At 45.9% G+C, this 24,304-nt stretch overlaps 1 protein-coding gene and 1 pseudogene across 1 annotated transcript in view; one reads left to right on the top strand and one right to left on the bottom strand.

Moving 5' to 3' along the window:
- The window catches only part of LOC146179283 (uncharacterized), a 62,424-nt gene extending 40,789 nt beyond the window's left edge, over nt 1–21,635 (bottom strand). The window contains exon 1 of the mRNA XM_084579860.1: nt 21,379–21,635. The gene's annotated coding sequence lies outside the window, so the exon portion shown is untranslated. The remainder of the gene's footprint in view (nt 1–21,378) is intronic.
- Nucleotides 9,497–14,530, top strand: LOC146179284 (protein roadkill pseudogene; annotated as a pseudogene).
- Nucleotides 21,636–24,304: the final 2,669 nt, after the last annotated feature.

The following is a 24,304-nucleotide window of genomic DNA, read 5'->3' as shown; positions in this document are numbered from 1 at the left end:
GAACCAGATTTCTCCCTCACTTGAAGCCAAAATATTGTTGTTTTTTTTTATTTTATCCGCAGCCTCGTGCCCGCGCTCGCTACAGCCTGCTATTAAGCGTGAGCCTAGCTCGTATCGCGAGCCCCGAGGATTAATGTTCTGTCCAGACAGTTGGTTAGAACTAAAGCAGGGAAACAATGCCAGTTTGCAAGGGCTGACTTTACGCGTGGCGTAGTTATCGGCGGAGTGGTTTCGTAAACAATGAAGGTGCAGCTCTGGTTCGATAGGTATAAAAGCAAGTGCGTGTGTGCGTAAAGAATCAATATATGGAAATCCGACAGAGCAGTATGGACAGCCTAGTTAAATATTGATTGTGAAGGGCTTTTTTCTTTCTGGATTATTCTGGGACTGGAGATTTTTCGATTCGCCATTACAGTAATCTCTAAATTGTTTTCACAACTCTCTGCAGTAGGTATTACCAGCAACTTTGATTCCATACGTCTGCCCCTAATCTAGAGGTCTAAAAAACCTTTGCAATGTACTTAGCCCGAATGACCTATTAATAATCGAACAGTTTAATCCCTGGAGCGTTATTTCTGTCCCATTTTCACACACACAGCTTCTGTTCTCAGTATAAAAGAACCTGTATGTGCTGAGGTAACAAACAACACTGACAAAAGAGGATCTTCATGACACCGTTTGCTTCATCGCGAGCTTTAGTGCGTGGGCCGGCTCATTAAAGACTGATCTGCGTTTTTTTCTCGCATTTTTCATCCTGCGCAGCTGCTATATTATGCGTGAAAAGTGTTACCCGGTGTCATTTTTTCTTATTTGAGGCTTCCTTGTAGTTCGGGCACTCTGATGCCTTTTTATGGAGCACAACGTATTTATATTTAGCCTAGGATCTCATTACACGCATTGCATGAATAACCCCTTTGAATTAGCCAAAAGATGCAGCCAAAGATTAATTAGTCACTCAACCTGATAAATGGCTACAATTTTCAATCGACTAATGCTATCAAAATTTGCGGTCTCTCCGGCCTTCTATAGGGGGTTAAGAGAAGGGTCCCAGGTAAATGAAACGTCATTAAAAAACAAAGCGATAAAGAAACGAGGTTCCAGAAAGTGTGTTGAGGAATCGCATGGCAATTATATAGAAAATTTGTTGGCTGCGCCGCAACCTCTACTCAAAGCCTGTTCAATAAATCGTTCAGCTTAGAGTATGCTTCCATTCTCAAACTTGCGGAGTCTTTAATGTACAATAACATGGTAACACCTTCGAGTGAGGACACGCACGACGCTAAATCTAGGGGTGAAGGCGAAGACAAAAACGATACCGTACTTTTGTATCGTTTTTCGCTTGTCTGTGACCTCAATTTAGACTTTGTTGTAAGTCTTTGAGGCTCCCCCTCATGACACAAACGCTGCTGTAAATACGCCAGTAACAGGCTTTGAGGCTATCATGACTGACTTCTTTATACAGGGTTTATAATATAAAGAAAGAAAGATAGAAATAAATAAAACACTACTTCGTCACAAACGTCGTTTGCAGCACTGCGAAAGTCAAAGGCGACCTGGCCACGTAAGAATCACGCGCACTACAAAAGGTAGTTGTGTCTCTATGCGCCTCTCAACCCCCAAACGAGGAAGGGGCGACAGCTGTTGCCCAATTATTTTTAAGGCGAGAGCCTTTAAGGCCTCTTACTGTCGTCCGCAAATGTGTCCGCGTTTCAGGTGCATGCCTTATATGATCACATGCCAATCACCATTGAGTCGATACTTGATTAATAGCAATCGGATGATATCGGAACATTACTTAGAGCATTTTCAAGATAATTTCATAATAGTTTACCACTAATAATAAAATATTTAAGCAGATGCCCATAGTAACCCATGCATTTGGAGGTCATCGTAACTATCACTAACCATCATTTAGTAGTTAAGAGGTGATTAACTAACACTAACCAGAAATTAACTAGTGCTCAGAAAGTGCAAGTCATGGCTAAGTATCACTAACCAATAGTAATGGTTAGACGTTTCGCGACTTCCATAGCCGTTTCATGCACAACAGTACTAATAGCTAACTATTCACTGACCAGTCCTAACTAATGATTAACTATTTATTAACTACTTTTAATTATTCATGAGTAGTAATGATAGATGACTATGGCGTCATCACATGGTGACCTTATCGGCCGTGACGTCATGACTGAATGTGACGTCATCATGACGCCACATCCGGTCATGTTTACTAACCGTAAGTAATAATGACATCACATCCGGTCATGACTGGTGATGACGTCACCAGGAGATTCACGCATATACGAAGCTGACCCCGCCGGACGTTCGATCTGGGCGTCCGCGCGGCGCCTATCATTTGGTGCTTCCTCGAACGCCGCACCACGGAGCATATAGAAATAGACACAGTACAGCAGGCATCAGGTGTAAGGCTTCTGCCTTGAAGCACTTTGGCAAGCCAAATGCCCCCTGAATGTTTTGTGCACAGGAGAGAGAGCCACGTAGGAGCACAATTATCTATCGTAGTGCGCATGATCCAGATTAGAGCAGGTCGCACCTGCCTTCCCCAGTGCTGCAAACATCATCTGATACTAAACATACGGATAATGTTAACGCTTCTATGCCCAGATTATATTCCTTCGCTTGCATATATGGGTGAACTAGATAATCATTGACATTAGCCTAATCTAAAACTTTCAAGACTCTCTTCCCATTCCTTCTTCATACGTCGTGAAAGAGTATATCTAAACATGGCGCTTTAATCGTTATCTTCAGCTATGTATGAAACAGTTTCTACCAATGGAGTGACGTTCATCACAGATAAGATAGAGGCATTTCGTTATAAATGCTCCCCCGCCATTAGGCGATGTGAATTGTGCTAATATAGTATATATATGTACCGCGTTTCTTAAAAACGATAACCAGTTAAGTATTAAAGAAAGTAATCTAGCACCTGCCAGCGCCATGAGCGTGATTTTTCGCGCACAATGTCGACAACGCCTGATTTGCCGCAGAACGGGACTTTTACCGCTATTGCGTTAAAAATGTTCACTAACTATTATTCCTCGTTATTACTATTGAAGAGAAATAAAACTCTGCAGACTATGGTAAGCGGCTCTCAACTATACCCTTTGTTGGTTTAAGAAAGATAAAAAAAAAGAGTATACTCTGTCTTTTTTTAAATCTTGGTATCGGTGCACTCTTATGGATACTGGCTGTTACGCGTATCTTCGGCCAAGAATATTGTTTCCCGCCCTATTGAGCTCTTGAGAGTATCTTTACAAACTACATGGTTAGTAACCTAGGAAACATTATTCTAAATATTTAGATTTCACTTTAATATCAAGCACGGTGGGGAAAGAAAAATTCGATGGAAATTCTCCTATAAAAGAATTTGTCACGTGCTTCATATTTCCAGCGTAAAAATTGCTAAATATATGGAGCACGTGGGAATTTTTTGGGCAGGAGAATTTTAATCGAGCAAATATGTATGTATGTATGTATGTATGTATGTATGTATGTATGTATGTATGTATGTATGTATGTATGTATGTATGTATGTATGTATGTATGTATGTATGTATGTATGTATGTATGTATGTATGTATGTATGTATGTATGTATGTATGTATGTATGTATGTGTATGTATGTATGTGTGTGTGTGTGTGTGTGTATGTATGTATGTATGTATGTATGTATGTATGTATGTATGTATGTATGTATGTATGTATGTATGTATGTATGTATGTATGTATGTATGTATGTATGTATGTATGTATGTATGTATGTATGTATGTATGTATGTATGTGCGCGCGCGTGTGTGTGTGTGTACGTGGGCATTGCAGAGCACCGGACGCCATATTCGGAGGTCATGGGTTCGACTCCCACTATCGACACAAATCTTTCCCTTCCACTTTGCATTTATTAATCTTCCCCCTAAAATCGGGCGATATTAACTACAAAACATAATAAAGATATTTCCTACGTTTAGCTTGTAATCGTAGGCTGTTTGCTCCCTTAATTATATATATATATCGCTGCAGCGCTACCTTATTCTATCGCAGTTGAATGCGTTTTGAAAGAATGGGGAGTTCGCGCTACCCGTCTCAATGTATGCTGCCGACCTCGCTACCAGCACAATCCTGAAAATGCGTTAGCAAACTCTCCCCGCAGATGGAGAACCCAGGCAGTAGGCAGACCAGTGACAGCCAATTCGAGAAGTTTTATTGGTCTATAGCAAAGATAAAAGGAAATATCATTGGGAAGCATAAGGGATCTAAAGTGTAACGTGAACTGCACACAGTTTCTTGCTGCAATAATTGCTTTCTTTGCAGTCCGATGCGATTGTATTGGCTGCTCTATTGCTCGTTTTCTTTTTCGAAATCATTTCACGCGTGTAGGGGGTTCTAGATACAACGTACCACCGGCGACCTAGGCACCTTCAAACTTCACCATGTCACGTGTTCTGATTACGTCACGCACCTCGGCGTCCAACCAGCTCTCCGCCATGACACCCGCCAACTGCTACCCCTGCCGCAGCACGTGTCAACTCGGCCATACCACGTGGACTAGTGAATTCGCATACCTAACCGAACAACCAGTGCTCAGGCTCAGCTATTATGCCACATAATCTGGTTACCTGACTGCTCGGCTATGATTGCTGATAGGTTGATGACGTAACATGGTCAGGTGACTTTTCTCGACAGATCGGAAGTTTCTTCTCAGTGAATGCGAGATTTCTAATGTGGCAACTCTCTCATATTAAAAATGAGAGAAAGCAAGTTGTGTAGTTGAAGGTATACCTATAGCCTTTCTTCATTTGCAGGCCATCGAATGCAGGCCTCATAATTCGCTACTGAGAATCGGCCACTGAATAGCCTACGGGAAGTGCAATATGGCAGCGTATGATCGCATCGCATTCAGGCGTTTTGTTTTTTTTTTACATTCAAGAGGGGTCTTTAAAATGCAGGAAAAAGAACAAGGAGGAGGTACTTTGGCAGGAAAAAAAAATGTGCAAAAGTTAATGAACTGCGCTTGGGCCTAAAGTAAATATAAAAATAACTTGCACGCTTAATTTCTTTTATTTACTCTTCTCTTTATTCACGTATACTCCCCAAGAGATATTTCTCTTAAATTCAGGGGTCATTAATTTGATTGATGAAAGGTTTTCGTTACATCCGAGTCTCATTATATCCAAGTGTTTTATCTTCGTTTCTACAAGAGGAAAGAAATTTGTCTTTTTTGACACCAGTCAGCCGTTGCAGGTTCCGTTTCTGTGTATCAACTGTAGTAAGTGGCAAGTGAGAGAGGGTTCAGAACCTTGACGCCACATTTTTGGATCATGGCAAAGGCTTCAGAACTGCGACAATTTTTTTCTTTTATGATGGAGATTCCCTTATTACTAACAGAATAAAATGTTCTGAAGAGTGCCGTATAAATGCAAGCAACATGCCGTTGGTTTCATACAGTTTGAGGTTTTCTGCCTTTTTTTCTTTGACATACTTGTTCGGGCTACGTGAAGCATCCTGTACACCTGCAATGAGCGCACAAAACGGTTACGGAAATACGTGATAGGTACTTCTATTTTATCTGCACTTGTGGCACAATCTGATCCGTTTGGTCGAGAATCCTGAAGCGACTAATTAGGTACGTTCAAGGTTGAGCAGCAATTGCCCATCCCCGGCGATATCGTGTGCAGGAGATTAGTGGTGGCCATACAGGGCTGAAATTCGATCCTGCAAGATGGTGGCATTGCATCTAAAAGGAAACCATTAGCCTAGTGATCATGGCTAAGCCTTCCAGAAGGAAAAGCAATATGTATAACAAACTAAACTTTGGCGATGCTGCCGTAGCGGTTGGTTTATGCTATACTAACCAGATGGTTTCATCATCGTTCGTTTAGGCGAATACAGGTTAGGCCCGGCAATGTAGTGCTTCGATCGTTTCCAGAACAAGCACTTCATATAGAGCGACGCTAGAGACGAAGTTATGAGACTCGCACAAGGTTTAATAAAGATCAATATGTAGTTCGAAGTTTCCATAAAATCGCCCTCATTGATTTTAAAACACGAGCATGTAACTGTAAGGCGTTGTTTAATGCGCAGCTTTTATACCGATTCGTGCGTTATGAAAACATGTTGCTAACTGTCCTGAAAGAAATTTTCCACCTGAGCATTTGCTCCCTATTAAATGTTGAAGAGATTGGCCTAAAAGCCACAAAGACGATGGTTTGCCTGTTACAAAGGCGACACTAAAAGCGATGTCTATCGTGTTGTTTAGTGATACGCGGCTCGGTACGATTACATGGCGGCTTGGAGGAAATTCAACGAGTCCTCTACAGTCAAAGAAAAAAGCTTGAAGAGGACTGTACACAAACGAGCATTTCCTAGGGTGCCGTTCACAGGTCCCCCTTGATGATATTTACTTATTTGACACCTGTACATTATTTTCTGTTTTATTTCTTTCAAATACATGTTTGAATTTAACCTTTATCAACACGTTCACTGTACATTTAATTAGCGATCTTCATTCGACATTTACTGAGCCGTCAATCCTGCGTGTGGTCATGTTACCTGCACTGATGAAGCAACGAACTATGCGCAATCAACACTTCACGGTGTCTCTGCCAGATTAAAAAAACAACTACAAAACCATGTATACCAACAAAGAAAGATGCATTTTCAAAGGAAGAACTCAAAGCGTGCCGGAATGTAAGCCACTTGCAGCCGACTTGACAAACTTGTTCAGAGTGTGCCTGGCACTCCGCAGAGTGCCTGTCTGACCGAGGGCTGATCGAGGTTCTTCTTGCCTCTTTGCTTCCCTAATACGTGGCGCAAGGGAAGCGACCTAATTGAAATCTGCCACTAAATGAAGGCTTCCGACCACCCGCAGCACACACCAGGGGGACAACAATGGCGGCAGCATCAAGGCCGAATAATGCCTTTCAGTTATTGGTGTCTTGACCCCAGAATAATTGAGTTGTATGAAATTACTGCCGTCTGCAGATCACCAGCATGCGCGCCCAATTACCCTTCAACCGAATTGAAGGATACGATTTTTTCGCTTCCTTTGCCATTTGTGTTCTCGCAGTCAATACGCATCGAAAAAGAAATAAGGAGTCGCCAGCGTTATATTCTGCCTGTCAGCATTCTTGTTCATCGAGAATCAGCGTGTGAAAGCATGAAGCGATCGCCGCACTTTGGAGCCCCCCCCCCCCCCCCCCCCTCAACGAAATAAACTTTCCAAAAACACATATAGATCTTGATTTGGAGAAAGCCATCAGATACGCGTTTAACACAGACAGGCGATCATCGATGCTTCTTTAGGGCAATGGAGTGGATTACAAGGTTAATGCATATGTAATAGGATCAGGCACAGTGGGAGGCAGGACCGGTGTGGGTGTTTGGGTGTGTGTGCGGGGGAGATGTTGATGAGGCTAGCGAGTGTGAGGCGACATGTTCGGCCCAGAGATCGCTGGACAGCATTGATAAGACGGAAAAGGGAGAAAAAATATTCCTGCGTGTGATATATCGTGGCTGCTGATGATGGTAGGGATGACAGTGCTGATGATTGCTGCCGCCTGATTCTTCTGAGAATAATAAAAAGTTGTAAAAGAGAAAAGCAGAGCTGCCAAAGCCTGAGCAGAGCTGGCAAAGCCTAAGTAGTCAGTGCTTAGTAGTCAGTGCTAGTAGTAGTGCTAGTAGTAGTAGTGCAAGTAGTCAGTGCTAAGTAGAGGTAGTAGCAAAAAAATGGCGAGCGTCTCCGTGGAAAATACTTTACTCGAACAAACGTTTAGCTTCTCTAACCCCCCCCCCCCCCCTTTTTTTCCACACAAACACACGCACAACTACAACAGCAACGAATGTTTGAACTTCATGAGGGGAAAATAGGAAAACCACGCTTACTGTGCCATCCTCTAATCATGTGCCCCTTTAACATTTTTTCTGTGCTGTTAATTTGGGCTGAATCACGAGAAAGCCCAATGTGCTGTTCTGGATAATTACTTTGGGTTCTTTTCAACAACAACAAAAAAAAAGGGAGTTGTAGCTACGAGTTCTTTGATCTTTGAGAACCCCATTCGATCGCTTTCTTTTTAATAATTTTCTACCAGCTGCGCGTTTTTATGTATTTTACTTTGCGCAGCAACTTCGACAACTGAAGCTGAGTGCTACCTCTGCCGTTAAAGACAGATTGATTTACTGAAAAAAAGGAAGCTCGCCTAAGAATCTTGGGAATACATACCTATGCGTTGCAGTAAACTACAGCTCGAATATGTGTAGAAGGCGCACACATTGTCGATGATCAGGATGCGATGCTCAATTTTTCTTTGAATTGAGGTTCAGTAAGATGGAAGTTCACATTTATTGTAGCATATGCAAGCTTTCTGTCTAAAACCCACGATAATAACAGCATAGATGAGAAAAATGGCAATCCAGTTTAGAAGGATCTGAGTAAACAGCGTTTTCAGTCTGAGGTAGTAGATCTCAGCTTCAATTAAAAACAAAATGAGCGGAAACTAGTTGAATGAGGGTCCTTTCCCTTTTCCAGCGAGCTATTTCTGGAAACACGTAGCATTAAAATGCAGTGCATTAGGCATGTCTACTCACCATCGTACAATTTGGCCGAGGCGCTTGAAAGAAGCAAAACTAAGAAATTCAGAACAGGTACTTGAAGTATAGGGTCTGTCTTACGCGCACAGTGCAACTTGTACATCGCTTCAGACGAGATCGCAGCACCACACTCAAAAAGCAGAACGTCTGAGAGTTGAGGCCCGCGCTCAAACCAGAGTGCTGCATCAACCTACGCACGGCAGCTTCGCAGCCTCGACTGTGAAGCGCATTCTATGAACGGCGGAGTAGTGAGAGAGATAGAGAGAGATAGAGAGAAAGAGGGAAATAAAGAGAGAGAGAGGGGGTGGTCGAAGCAACCCCAGCGCCTCTTTACCAAAGGCGGAGAACCGCAGTAGTAACGGCCTCTGAGATCTGTAACGAGAGAGTAATGCGCTTGCTGCTTGTCTCGGAGCTTACACTAGCCAGTCAATTTCGACCCGCGTTTGCTCATAGGATGAGTGAGCGGCCCAAGATGGGTATACAGATCGATGCGTGAAGAGGAGAGGGAATGAAGCGGCATGAACAAGCAGCGGAGGATTCGACAATCTCTTCACCGCTGGGTGGCAGTGAAGCAATCGCTGGGTACAAGCTTAGAATTGTGTCGTGGACAAAATAATGGATTCGGAGGGGGTTTCTCTCAGCGTTTTTTTTTTTTGTTTTGTTTTGTTCAGTAATGCAACATTTGGAAATGCTGAATAATTAAAACCTGATACAAACTTGCGCAAATGTACCGACAGGCATATGAACTAAGACATACTAGATTTAGCTCTTCAAATTGATTTTATAAAATATGAAAAGCTCTAAAATATCAGGTGTTTTCAAATACCGTTCTTTTTTAAGAAACCGACAAACTTGTGCTCGTATAGTGTAAGTAAAGGTTACACGGCAGACATAAACGCAGCCCCTAATTTCTGAAATTAGCCTTTCTCAGTTGATGCTTAGTGGTTATTGTCTTTTGAGGTAAAATTTATTGTGATAGTATAAAAATAAAGAGGCCGCATTCACGATACACAACCGCATTACGTGGCAGTCAAGCTGCAAGTCTATATTGCGAGGTCAAGTGGCACTCAGTTTGCATGAGTTTGTCACATGGCTGAGAATGCCACGCGAAAGGAGCGACAGCGTACCGTCCAATACCCCACTTGTAGGAGCACGGCATTGAACGCGTGCCAGGGAACGGAAACTTCCACTGACCGGCACGAACCCTCGCGATGTACCGTATGCAAGAGCAATGCTCAGGCTTTCGCATTTCTCCAGTGCAGATTCTGCTGTGCTCTCGGAAGGTTTTGAATTACTTCTCTTCATCCGGTTATGCCACTCGCCACCATTTTGGTGAATATACATCGACTGTCGACAGCGCCAAGAACAACGCCAGACTGATTGTAATGTAATGAACTCATAATCCTCACGAATTAACGATGTTTCGCAGTTGTTGGCCGATGCGAGACCTTCACCCGAGGAGCACTTGGAAGGACCCTTGGTCGTCCACTCTGCAGTTGAAAATGTCCAATTGATACGTATAGGCATAGCCGAAGCGCTGAAGTGAACTGACCGCAGTAGGCACGATCGGCATTTAGATCTTATTTTGGCCGTTCACGTTGGGATAAAAATGGAATAGCCTTTGGGGAATATAACTGATTTCAGCACTCAGGCGCGTACTATTCTTTCGCGTTTCTAGGTCTCAGAGATCTGTGCAGAATTTGTTAGAGTTTCATCGCAAAGCATTATTCAAAATTTTCAGTGGTAGTGGTGCCAGCATTCTAATCGTTACTTTTCCCAGCCCTAGGTCATATTTGTTCTTCAAATAAGTGCATCTGTCATGCTTTTCTTTTCCTCGAGGCACACTATCTTCTTAGTGTCCCCTTAATACCACTGTGCTGCACTCAGAGCTCAAGTTCTCAATGACACATGCGCCAGTTTAATTTCACATACATATGGCAGTACTCGAAATAATGCAATTACTTTGCAGCATCTTTCCTAATTTTGTATGCACTTTGTATTTCAATACAAAATTTTCCTTACCGAGAAAAATAAGAATAGAATAAAGTTATCTGCATGCGATATTAATTTCGATTTACTTGACAGGTGTTATCTCTAAGTTAATTAGCTTTTCAAGACTAGATACCCACCGACATACATTTCTCCAAGTGGTGGCGTACTAGACTGCACGTGTCTTAGAAAAAACGATTACTAAATTTAATGCACGGGTTCTGCTCTGAGACCAAAAATAAGCGAGGATGCCTGCAAACGGATGTAGCGGCCAGATCGATAGCGCGGCTCAAGGCTCAGACGATATTCTAGCTCCACGTGCACAAGCTCCGAAGAGTTCTAAAGGACAAATAAAACCTATAATTCATTCAATTGGCGGCAAACAGGAGACGTCTGTGGCGCTTTAAAGTTTTTTGAAATATTTCAGTATATATGCTTCAATGCTTTAAGCCTCTTTCAGATTGAAACAGATGAGGGCGCACAGGATAGATGAATCTTTTTAGCAAAGCCAATCGTGAAAATCAATAAATATATTGAGACATGCTCAAAAACAAATATAAAAAGTATTTATATTAAGAGAACACAGTTACACTGGTCTGGCAAAATAAATATAGGTGGATAAATTTCGCTTCTTTTGTGTAGAACTAGCCTAAACAAGGTTAGTCGAACATAGATAGCGAATATACCTCGAACCGCATCTAGAACACCTCAGCTAATTTATGCTTCAACAATGTGATTTGGCAAACCGTTGCACAGTTCTATTGAATGCGAAAACAGAGTGCTAACCAAAATACACCACGAGAGCAAGAGCTGAACACATAGGTGTGATTCGTTCTGCTGGGGTGGCGGCTAGGCGGTTTTACGTAGTTGTGTTTGATTGATAAAGTATGTCGAGAAAGTAAAAGCACGGCAGCTTTCGCCGTGTAGACAAACTTGGTAAACCAGATTGAATTAGTAATGCGGAAGGCCGTTATGGTGTAAATATCTCGAATATTTGGAGTAGACAAGCTTCATATTGTATTCATCTTCTAAAACGTTTTTCAAATATTGAGATCCTCATTCCAAACAATGTACGAAAAAACGAAAACTGGCCTAAGTATATTGTAAGTGGTTAGTTGACGCCTGAAGGAGCTCCTGCAAGCATCCTTCTGATGAAGCCGAGCTGTTTGAATGTTTGCGAATATTATTAACCCAATAGTCACATATCTTGATGCTACCCGGTTTATTTACATCGGTAGGTTGGTAGGTTTAAATGGTTTAACGCCCCAAAGCGTCTCCAGGAGTGCCGTAGTGAGGATCCGAATAATTTAGACCACCTGACGTGCTTTACCGTGCACTGACATCGCACAGCACATGCGTGTTCTTAAGAGTTTCGGCAACATTGAAAAGTCGGCACCACGGACTGAATCAAACCGATAACACCTAGACTAGCTAGTCAAGATAGTTTTGATAGAAACCGCGTCCTTGGGATCAGCAGTACAGCGCGCAAACTAACCACTGAGCACCGTAGAAGGGCTTCAAAAGGGTTTTGTTGAATTGGCATATGAATTAAATTCATATGAATTAAATATCACCCGGTGACAACGTCACAGTCTCGCTGTATCCCGCGGAATCTCGCTAAGTGGGACACTTCTCGCGGATGCACGCATAGACGGACACGCTGGCGCGTCATGAGCCCTTAAAGGCTTTAGGTGTCGGCGTAAACTGATTGTTATCGGAAAGGAAAGGCGCGGTAACTGTCTCACTTGTTTTCTGTGGACACCTCAACCGCGCCGTAAGGGAAGGGAGGAAAGTGGGAGTGAAAGTGGAAAGAGAGAAAGGGGAGCCGTAGTGGAGGGCTACGGAGTAATTTCGACCACCTGGAGATCTTTAACGTGCGCTGACATCGCACAGCGCACGGACGCCTCTTCGTTTCGCCTCCATCGAAACGCAGCCACCGTGGTCGGGTTCGAACCCAGGTACTCCGGCACAGTAGTCGGGCGTCTTACCACTGCACCACCACGGCGGGGCGGTGTCGGCGTAGTTGTCTATTGCCGCGCGAATATTCACAATGAAAAAGAAAAACATCCTCTTTGTGTGTGAAACGCTGTTGAGTAATAAACGGCGGAGTTTCCCTGGCGTTTCATCGAACGCAAACAGCGCGTTCCGCTGAACGCGCACTGGGACGTATCAAGATTCAAGAAGAGCCTCCGAGCTCACCAGTGACGTCATCGCCCGGCCGACTATGAAAGAAAGAATATAAATAAAAAAAAATATATATACAAATTCGAAAAAAACATCGGCCGTGTGTGTGAAACGCTATCGCGTTATACACCTAATTTGTTTTCTTCCCTTGTTAGCTTCCTCACGCGGGTGCGCTGTAGGTGTGACCGTGCGACGCTCCCGGGATGGTTCCTACGTTTGAGCTGTGTGACTGTGTGCTACCGTCTATGTGATTTACCCTATACGGAGTGCAACTGAGGAGACGTCGCTCGTGAGTTGACGCTGGATTGTAGCAGCGAAAGATCTTGTCGAATTACAGTTCAGTAGCTCTGCATTTAGCCGTTTCTGCGGCGCCCGCCCACATTCTTCTGTGTTTTGAAGAAATCTTTCGGAAGTAGGTCCTGCCCCATTACGAAGCCCGTGTCCCCAGGGTGCCCGTGACCACTACGGCAACTGCACAGTTGTTATCAGATAAGCCCCCACGTATTCAGGGCTGAGGCGCGCGTCCTGCTGCCTCTGCTCCCGATGTCGCCGTCCAGCCCGCGGCAGCTCCTACAGACTACTGCTTGCCACAAGCTGGGGTAGAGGAGGAGAGAGCCTACCCTCGTCGGGACATCTGACACCCACTGCTTGGGGTGAGGTCTGCTAGAGTCGCCTAACAGCATGGCCATTCCCCATCTGCCCACTACGCCTCTGCAGAGTGATATCAACACGCCCGTGGCTGAGAGCTGGTGCTCCACTACGGTTAATGTCATCAAGATTTGCTACATGTGGACCATAGAAAACTTCAGCTTCTGCCTGGAAGGGATGCGGGAAGTACTCAAGAGCTCGACATTTTCAGCCAGGGCGAACGATAAGCTGAAGTGGTGCCTGAATTTGAACCCCAATGGCCGGGACGAGGAGACCGAGGACTACCTCTCCCTGTACCTGCTGCTTGTGTGCTGCAACAAGAGCGAGGTCCGTGCCAAGTTCAAGCTCTCCATCATCAACGCTGAGCGTGAAGAGGCCGTAATCAAGGAGGCTCTAGAGGCTTACCGCTTTGTTCAAGGCAGGAGCTGGGGCTTCGAGAGGTTCATTCGAAGAGAATTCTTGCTCGACAAGGCCAACGGACTTATTCCTGATGACAGGCTCACACTGTACTGTGAAGTGAGTGTTGCTGAGGACACAGTCAACATCTCGGGGCGGAACACCCTACACTTCAAGGTCCCTGAGTGCCGGCTGTCGTATGAATTTGGGAACTTATTCCGAAACCAGAGGTTCAGTGATGTCATCCTCAGTGTCAACGGCCGGGAGTTCCATGCCCACAAAGCAGTTCTTGCCGCTCGCTCTCCTGTATTTGCTGCCATGTTCGAGCACGAGACGCAAGAGAAGAAGACAAATCGACTGGAGATCACTGAAATTGACCACGAGCTCTTGGCTGAAATGCTGCACTTCATTTATACGGGCCGATCACCGAACCTCGACAACGTAGCCGGCGACCTGTTGGTCGCTGCAGATAAGTATGCCCTGGAGAGGTTAAAGGTGATGTGCGAAGAGGCCCTGTCTTTAAACATGTCTGTTGGGACTGCTGCGAAGGTGCTCATTTTGGCAGACATGCACAGTGCCTACCGACTGAAGGCACATGCTATTGAATTCATAAACAGGCATGATACGGATGTGATGAAGACAGCGGGCTGGAAGACCATTATCCACCACCAGCCGCACCTGATTGCTGAGGCCTTCCGAGTTTAGAGATGGGCTTATTCACAGAATCATTGCGGAATGAAATAAAAAAGCAAGCTGATGACTTCGTTGGAGTGGATTGCTGAATCAAGAAAAAAATTGTAAAGGGCACTTTGAACCGATAAATTGCGATGAGGCGAATGCCTTTATAGCGCAGTGGTCCGTAGCCTTCCACCACCGCACCTTTTTCTCTCTTCTTTTTTCCCAACTTCCTCCTTTTTCTTTACGGCTGCGTTCAGGTGTAGCCGAATTGTGATAGACATGCCGCCTTCCCCTGCAAACCAATTTCAAACCGCCGCTGATGCGCGCCCCCGCCGCGGTGGTGCAGTGGGAAGACGCCCGACTACTGTACCGGAGCACACGGGTTTGATCCCGACCGCCGGCGGCGGCGTCTCGAAGGAGCCAAAACGAAGTGGCGTCCGTGCGCTCAGCGTTGTAGGAACAAAGAAAAAAAAAATGCACGGGCCTGCTACTGGCTTCCTTTTCTTTTTTCTCTATTTTCGCTTTTGTCTGCACGAGGCAGCGGAGGTGGCTCAGCTGCAGAGCCAGTAGCAAGCCCATGCATTTTCTTCCCCTTCTTCCTAAAGACACAACAACAACTCTGTAGCTGAGTTATTTATGGGAAGGGAAAGGCGCGGTAACTGTCTCACTTGTTTTCTGTGGACACCGCGACCGCGCCTTAAGGGAAGGGAGCAAAGTGGGAGTGAAAGTGGAAATAGAGAAAGAGGAGCCGTAGTGGAGGGCTACGGAGTAATTTCGACCACCTGGGGATCTTGAACGTGCGCTGACATCGCACAGCACACGACGCCTCTTCGTTTCGCCTCCATAGAAACGCAGCCGCCGAGGGTGGGTTTGAACCCGGGTACTTCGGCACAGTATTCGGGCGTCATACCACTGCACCACCCCGGCGCGGGTCTGGTATCCACAGAACAAGTGTGACAAATACCGCGCCTTTCTTTTCTCGTGGACCAATTATTAAGATGCGTTTCTATGGAGGCGAAACGAAGAGGCGTCCGTGTGCTGTACGATGTCAGCGCACGTTAAAGATCCCCAGGTGGTCGAAATTACTCCGTAGCCCTCCACTACGGCTCCTCTTTCTCTCTTTCCACTTTACCTCCCATCTTCCTCCCTTCCCTTACGGCGCGGTTCAGGTGTCCACATAGCAACTGTGACAGATACTGCGCCTTTCCCTTCCTGTGAACCAATTATTATTATTATTGACGACGCCCCGCCGGGGTGGTGCAGTGGTAAGACGCCCGACTACTGTGCCGGAGTTCCCGGGTTCGAACCCGACCACGGCGGCTGCGTTTCGATGGAGGCGAAACGAAGTGGCGTCGTGTGCTGTTCGATGTCAGCGCACGTTAAAGATCCCCAGGTGGTCGAAATTACTCCGTAGCCCTCCACTACGGCTCCCCTTTCTCTCTATCCACTTTCACTCCCACCTTCATCCCTTCCCTTACGGCGCGGTTCAGGTGTCCACAGAGCAATTGTGACAGATACTGCGCCTTTCCCTTCTTATGAACCAACCAACCAAGCCTATAATGGCTCATACTCTCGTGGACAAATTGTGTCCCGCTTTTGCGGCGGCTGTCGCATGGCGTTCATTGGCACGCGTTCAACTCTGGGATTGCATATGGCAGGAACGCTAGACAAGATGAGACTTCTGGAGCAACGGCGCAGTATCTCCCACACGTTCTCCGATAAGTGCGTTTGGATGGTACGCCATCGCTCCTGTCGCGTGGCGTTCCTTGATATGCGTTCAAGTGTGGGATTACTTCTGGTGGGAAGACGCGGTAGCGCGCGTTTGGATGGTACGCCATCGATCGCTCCTGTCGCATGCCGTCAAGTGTGGTATTGGTTATGGCAGGAACGCTAGACAAGATGAAACCTCAGGCTTTCGCCTTTCACTACTTTAGTCGCTAAAGGCCCTCGTGCTTTTTATTTATTATTCATAACCGCCTCTGATGCCTGCTGTACTCCATCTACTATAGTCTGCGCTGCGGCATTCGAGGCAGCGGCAAATGGAAGTCGCCGGACAGACGCATGGATCGGATGGCAGGCGGTGTCCGCCAATGCCTCAAACTACAAGGTCTGTGCCCCGTCTAGTGACGTCACCATCCAACGGCCTACCGCGTGCATTCCGCCGAAAGCGCACTGGGGACATCACTGTTCAAAAAGCTGAGTCCGACCGGCGGGCTCAACCGTCCTAATTTTTAAGGCGAAAGCCGTTAACGGCTAATATTGTCGTGGACAAAGTGTGTCCCGCTTTTGCGGCGGCTGTCGCGTGGCGTTCCTTGGCGCGCGTTCAAGTGTGTATTGCAGATGGCAGGAACGCTAGACAAGAAGAGACTTCTGGAGGAAGGCGCAGTATCTGTCACACTTTCTACGACAAGTGTGCGTTTGGATGGTACGCCATCGCTCCTGTCGCGTGGCGTTCCTTGGCGCGCGTTCAAGTGTGGGATTGGAGATGTCAGGAACGCTAGACAAGAACAGACAGGCTTTCGCCTTTCACTACTTTAGTCGCTAAAGTCCCTTGTAATGTCTCCTCTCTTGCGTAATGTTTCCCGCTGTTAGTTTATCGAACCAATCGCTTTTGAGGCGAAAGCCTTTAGGCTCATGCTGTTGTGGACAAAATGTGTCCCGCTTTTGCGGTGTTCTGAGTGACCGAGGCGGGATGCCGTCATATAAATCTGCACCAAACACAGACCACCACCACATAATGTGCGAATGCGTGCGTTATATGGCCCTATATCAATCAGTGGCCAATTACTAATTAATTATCAATTGAATACTAATAAAGGATTTCATGAATTATCTAAATGTCGATTATTTATATAAAATAATGAATTATTACTAATAAGTGACAGTCTTGTAGCAGAATGCAGCACTCGGACTTTCGCCTTTCACTGCTTTAGTCAATAAAGTCCCTCGTATTTTTTTTGGTTCACAGGAAGGGAAAGGCGCGGTATCTGTCACCCTTGCTCTGCGGACACCTGAACTGCGCCGTGGGAAAGGAAGGAAGGTGTGAGGGAAAGTCGAAAGAGAGAAAGGGGAGCCGTAGTGGAGGGCTGCGAAGCAATTATTACCACCTGGGGATCTTTAACGTGCACTGACCCGTCACTGCTTCGGTGGTGGACGACGGCTGTTGTTGCAGCGCGCGTCTTTCTCTCCCTCTTCTTTTTTCTTCCTTCTCTATTTTCGCTTCTGTCCGCACGAGGCAGCAGAGGTGACGCCCGACTACTATGCCGCCCGACCACTGTGCCGGAGTACCCGAGTTCGAACCCGACCTCGGCGGCTGCGTTTCGATGGAGGCGAAACGAAGAGGCATCCGTGTGCTGTGCGATGTCAGCGCACGTTAAAGATCCCCAGGCGGTCGAAATTACTCCCTAGCTCTCCACTACGGCTCCTCTTTCTCTTTCCCCTTTCACTCCCACCTTCCTCCCTTCCCTAACGGCGCGGTCAAGGTGTCCACAGAAACTAAGTGAGACAGTTACCGCGCCTTTCCCTTCCTATAAATCAATCAATCAGGCAGCGGAGGTGTCTCAGCTACAGAGCCAGTAGGAGGCCCGTTCATTTTCGTTTCCTCTTCCTACAGCCACAACAACAACACTGACATCGCACAGCACACGGACGCCACTTCGTTTTGTCTCAATCGAAACGCAGCTGCCGTGGTCGGGTTCGAGCCCGGGAACTCCGGCACAGTAGTCGGGCGTTTTACCACTGCCCCACCACGGCGGGAACCAATCGCTTCTGCACGTGCTGTTGACCTCACGCGCGTTCTGCGACCTGCAGACTTCGGCATGCGAAACAAGTGTTGTGCGCCATGTGTCCAAGTAACTACAAGACGGAGAGCAAGGTTAAAGTGTTTTTCTCAAAGGACGAGGAGCGGGAGGCATTGGCGGAGCTCTACAATCCCCACAAGGATTCTGTGCCTACTGCCAAGAGTGCCGGAGTAACCGGGTTTGTGAACGCACGAACTTTAGCAACATTATTCATTTACGCTGAGAAATTAAACTTCCCAGTTTTTCTTTTGTTTTCTCTCAGTTTGGACAAGAAATGGTTCGCGGCGGAAGCGAGGAACAGGTACATGGTTGGCGCAGAACTATCTCCGGCGAAGAACCCAAAGAAGCGAGAAATCGCTCAGCTGGGCTCCGTTACGGCCCTCCATGACTTGCACACGATGTTGTACGCAAGAACAGCGTGACTGGACATCATCGCTGTCACAAAGCGTTTCGAGGCCTCTTCAACAACCACTGTGAACTTCCTTTTCTTTTGCTCAAGAGAAACAAAGGTTGTCCTGCCCACGAAAAAAAAAAAAACGATAAAACTTTCATTTGAACAAAACCTCCCAAATGAATAATGAGGTTCATAAGGCATTTAGGTGCTGCTATTTCTGAGGATTAATCAGGTTTCGAAGGGCGATTATGCTTGCCTAAGTTCTGAACGTCATTACGCAAGAAACTTATACAACAGAAATTTGGCGTCTTTATCCTATTCAAAGCAAACAATTCAAGATCCTTGCATAGTATTTTGTTGTTCGTTTCTTTTTTTTTTTTTTTTTTTTTAAGGCGGTAGCGGGTTACGTCGCTACCATCGATACTCTCATACGGGTTATGAGGAAAGCATGTGAAATGCTTAGCCTATGTAAAACACTTAGCCCCATCTTGTGAATGTGGGGCACTGCCTTACATGCAAACGGAAGCCAAGCACATCCTTCTAGGTATAGTTTAGTAAGCTGGTCGAAATATCAAGTAATACAACACAGTTGAAAACTGCAGACGCAAGCTTGGCTTAGCTGCAGCGAGGCCACACTAAGTGCCCACGGCATGGATTCATCTTCGTCGGTGGCAGCCAAGAGGCCGCCCTGAGCCTCCACGCTGATGCAACCTTTGACGTATAGACTTGCGCCTTGCAGTGTATTTCCACACTACCGTTTCGCCATGTGACACGGGTTGTTCCACCGCCTCCATGCTTCTCCCATTGCCTCAAATAATTGGGACTGTGACACTAGTTGTGTCTTCGCTTCCAAGGCCACCAGTACCCACTGAACCTCTGTCAACCCAACAGATGCCTCAAAGCATCTTGCGTTGAGGCAGCTTGCCTTGCATCTTGCAAGTTGTTTGGCCTCGCCTTTCTGAGGCGTTTGTCCTATGTCACTCTATGCTGTTTCATACATTCAGTATACAAGAAATAGAATGACTGCCACTCGAACTAGTTTACGCACTTTTTCACGTTCAGATTACTCACCCATCTTAATAGATTCTCCTTTAAGACAAAGCCGTGACAGGGCTCAGACACACTGTATGGCACAACCGAACTTCAGATCCTGTGCCCATTTCACAGCCTGTCGCATCAACACTGAAAGTGTATCAGAGTTCACTAAACAATGCGTCAACTGCAGGTTAAGCAAACGATGATATCCTACTTGTAGGAGCAAAAAGAAAGTGCGGCAATGCTTGTGGGCAAAATCAAAGACGGTAAAAGCAAATAAGATAAACAAAAAAATTCACACAAAAAGCGTGATGTTGCAACAAAACAAACTATCTGTACACTCTTAATCTGGTTCCACATAAAGTTCCAGTTAGTAAGCGGAACTTTTTTTTTAAAAGTTCCGCTTATATATGTGGGGCAGTGTTCCAGATAAAGCTAGACTGTATATGCGGAACAACGTTGCCGTTAAATTTTAAGGGTTTTATGTGGAGCATGCATGTAACTGGAAAACTGTTCCACGTTTTCGGGAAATTGTTTCAACCTATTTGCTGGCTTCTCTCCTCGACATTCGTGCCTAACAGGGGTGCCCAACTTGCTTGGTGGTTGAACCATTCGATGGCTTCACTTCTCGAAGTCGCTGCCCGGCAGGAGTGTCCAACTTGGTTGATTTTCTTGATCGCTGTTCGACATCACTGCCGAACAGGGGAGCCAAACGGGCTTGGCAGTTTAGTGCAATCACACTGCAGTTTTTGGTGTGCTGGGGGCAATGATACTGATTCATTATACGGCAGCAATTAACTGCATTACAAGAGCTCTTGTGCATGTGAGACAAACGTTTCCACCGTCGACATTACTTTTAAACTGAGAGGTATACAGTGTTTAGTGTTTACGTGACCCCACATACGCTCAGAATTGTCTTATGTTAGCTGCTGCTAAAGTACTTGCAATCACAGGAAACTAACGTGCAGTTGTTTTGTGAATAGCAGAATGAAATTATTATAATTACGTTGATTAGGTAGAACGATCAGCCGAAGACAGTGCACAGAATAAAAAAGTGAATTATGATACAAAGTGAGCCTCAGTTCGCACGCCAATGTTTAGACATGACTTCTCTTCAGCTGGGCATGAAAATATCACGGGCAGGGTTCATGTACGTTTTGCCTCAAAAAGAAGAAATGTGGTCAAGGGCGGACGATCAGAGCAAAGAAGAAATAATGTTTTCTTAAATATGGTTTTTCAGTACTGGGAGCCCATGGTTCAAAAACTTGGAGAATAAAATAAGGAGGCGACAGCAGGAGACAAAAGTGCAAGGCTAAGCTGCACTGTTGATATAGAAGCACCCAAGCAGACATAAGTTTTGCCTCCATCGAAAAACGGCCGCCGCGACCAGGATAAAAGCTGCGTACTTGCATCCGGCAGCCTTTAATCCATTGCTTACAGCACAGACTGAGCTTACTGTAAGGCTGCTTTTGCGAAACGTTTGTAACAACGAGCAAAGATCAAAGGCCGACTTGCATCTCACAGCATATCATGAATGTTTGCGAGAAGTCTTGGTTTGCGCGAGTTGGAGAAACTATACTATCTGTTTGTGACGAGCCATCGCGATTTCAAACAAAGCGCAACGTTTTCAAGCAGTCAGCACTTACCTAGGCACTTGGCTGTCACCTTGGTGTCGTGGAGTCACAAACCTTGTATGTTCTTCATTCGCTTCTGACATCAATTATCCGCTGCCTTCTGGACCATAGGAACTAGCTGTCGTAGTCGCAATAGTCTATTTTAACGGAGCTTCGAAATCAGTGAGCTTTTGTCTGATTTAGGTGCTACAAGAAAGGAAGAGCACTGAGGAGCGCAACAAAACGAAGTCGCGTGGTTGATACGACGCCCTGATTCGTGGCCATCGGGAACGTGCCCATGGCTTATCGTGATGAAGCGCTTCGCGCCGCCTTCGTTGTCACGCGCGGGTCGCCCTCCTGCTGATGCATATACTGCGTGCGAACTGTCCAGTTTCGTTCGCAATCTTGAAATCTTCGGCGAAGCTCGGGCGCGGCGTCACGGAACAAAGCGCACGGTCACGTCTACCTGATAGTGGCAGGTATGCTGAATGTTTAGTGTGCTTAGGGAGATTGAACTTTATGTGGCAAGCGTCGTGACGAGCTTTTTCGAAGCCGAGGCTCACTCACGTACGATAGGTAAGTTGACTGGAACGCATGTGCTAGTAGCGTGAATCACACGGTTGCAAAACCTTGTTACCAAGCGTTCGTTCGCGCAGCGTGCTGAGCAGGAACTTGTGGATTAGAGAAATTCCATGTTCTCGCCGGCGTTTCGCACCAAATAATTTTATTTGGTTTTGCTTATGAGTGTTAGCAATAAAGCAACTTGTCCTGTAAAATGGAGGGTTTCATTTGCACCCACGCACGCGGCGGCTTGCTTAAGCCTCCATCCATGTTGAGAAAGATTGCCGCTGTGGCGAATGTGATATTGAGGGCGTCGTACACAACTCTCAGAGTGTCTAAACCAATTAATGTTCGAACCCAATCGTGCCAGCCGCGTTTGCATATAGAGGCGAAACATAAAGAGCGCCGGTGTGCTGTGCCGTTGTCTCCGCGGTTAGCTCCCGCAGCGCGCTCGCAGCTGACCGCAGATGCCATGGCTCTACAGTGTCTGCGCGCATATATAACGAACCCAGGCGATGAAATGAGCGGCGCCCATCCAATGCTGCGGGCCTTCATTATTTTAATTCGTTACTATAACAGACCTTATATGCAGAATCTTTCCGCAGAGCGTGTCATCACAGAGTTTGCCCGCATCCTAAACATTCGGCCTCATGGACATCCGAAATTTGACCTCGTCCGAATTTAACCAAAAATAGTGTTCAACCTATATTTAATATTGGCAATTCCATTGTCACCTTCAGATGTGGGTGACCAACCGCCAAACACCATTTCTCTAGTGCATGAAATTATGTGCACGAATATTTTGTCCCTCAATTCTCTTTGGATTATGTATATTTACTTGGCTTTATTCGACATTGAATCATCTCAGCATTGCGGGTCGTCTGACAGTAATATTGAAAGACGAAAACGTTTTTTTTTTTTTTTTAAATTCAGCACTCGAAGCGGGTTCTCCAAAAGCAGGGTTCCTTTTCCGGTTATGAACAGCCCGAAAAAATAAACTTTATGTAATAAAGATCTGCAGCCCAAGAATATACGAGACACATACGACATCAGTGTACGGAATTAGAACTGTACCAATAATCAAGATAAAAAGAAAGAATCCAAATCAAGCTTAATATTTTATTACGCAAATGTCTTTGCTCTAAGTGTCAAGATAATAATAAAACATGTCAAGCTTGGAATCAAATGTATGCAGTGCGCTGTGTAATGCTAAACACATTTTGTGCTCTACTGTAGCCACCCAGTCAAAAAACGGCATCTGGTTTAAAATGGGAAATTCCCAATTGTGTTTGCTCCTTTTGTTACACCAGTGGGCGTGCTCCATGTTACATATGGTGCCAACTGTTCAGAGGAAAAAAAAAAAGTGAACATTTTCCTGTGGAATCAACTGTTCCTCTTTCGACATTGCCTGGTTTATCCGAAACGCCATCGTGCTTCTTTCGACCACGTTGCAGGTAAGTGGAACGCGCTGAAGTTGTAAAAAAAAAAAATGCTGAGGCTTAGCAAAGGTTAAGCCTAGTCAGATGCGAAGCATATTGGTGGCTAGGCTTGGAAATGCACGGTTTTTCCTTGGTTAAACTCGGAAATACACGGTTTTCCTTGGTTAAACTCGCTCGACCACGCGAGCCGGCTGCCCATCTCTCCTCTGCTCTGACGTCACGCATCACGTGGTACTCCTTGGTAGCGACCCCGCGCTCGACCGCACGAGCCGGCGGCCCATCTCTCCTCTGCTCTGACGTCACGCATCACGTGGTACTCCTTGGTGGCGACGCCGCGCTCGACGGCGCGAAATGCAGCCTGGTCTCTCCTCTGTCGTGACGTCACGCATCACGTGGTAGGTCATGAAAGGTCAATGGTGGCGGCACCGCCGCGCTCGAGGAGCTGAGGCTTAGCTTCGCATAAAACGGCTGTTCCATTTAAATAGAGTACGTTCCAGTTACAATCCGCTCGTTCAAGTTAAAAAGAGGGCCAGAGACGCAACGTAAGCGTAGCGTTCCGCATAGAGCAACCGGACAGCGTCTGGTTCCAGATAAATTATCTGGAAAAGTGATTTATGTGGAACTGGCGACGTTTATGTGGAACCAGAATTAAGAGTTTACCAGCCTATTACAATATCACGTTGAGAGGGGTAGCAGATGATAGTGAGTTGCACAAAATAACTGAGAAATAAGAGCACTCCTAAAGGCAAGAAACAGCGCGCTACCGGTTTCCGCCACTGCGAGGTTTTAAAGGCTACTTAGGCAGACTATTGACCCATTTCGATGCAATGAAAGGAATGGGCTGTTACGCTCTTCCGCACAGGCAGGAAAATGGTTCAATTTGGACGACTAAAGGTGCTCTGTTTTAAGACACTCGACCAGTTCCAAAGTGTTACACTCAGGAAGCGTTGCAGGAAATA

This window comes from Amblyomma maculatum, chromosome 9 (assembly GCF_055883805.1).
Source record: "Amblyomma maculatum isolate TAMU_Amacu chromosome 9, ASM5588380v1, whole genome shotgun sequence".
Lineage (NCBI taxonomy): Eukaryota > Metazoa > Arthropoda > Arachnida > Ixodida > Ixodidae > Amblyomma > Amblyomma maculatum.
Note: the sequence above shows the minus strand (reverse complement) of the source record. Positions and strands in the feature narration are given on the sequence as shown.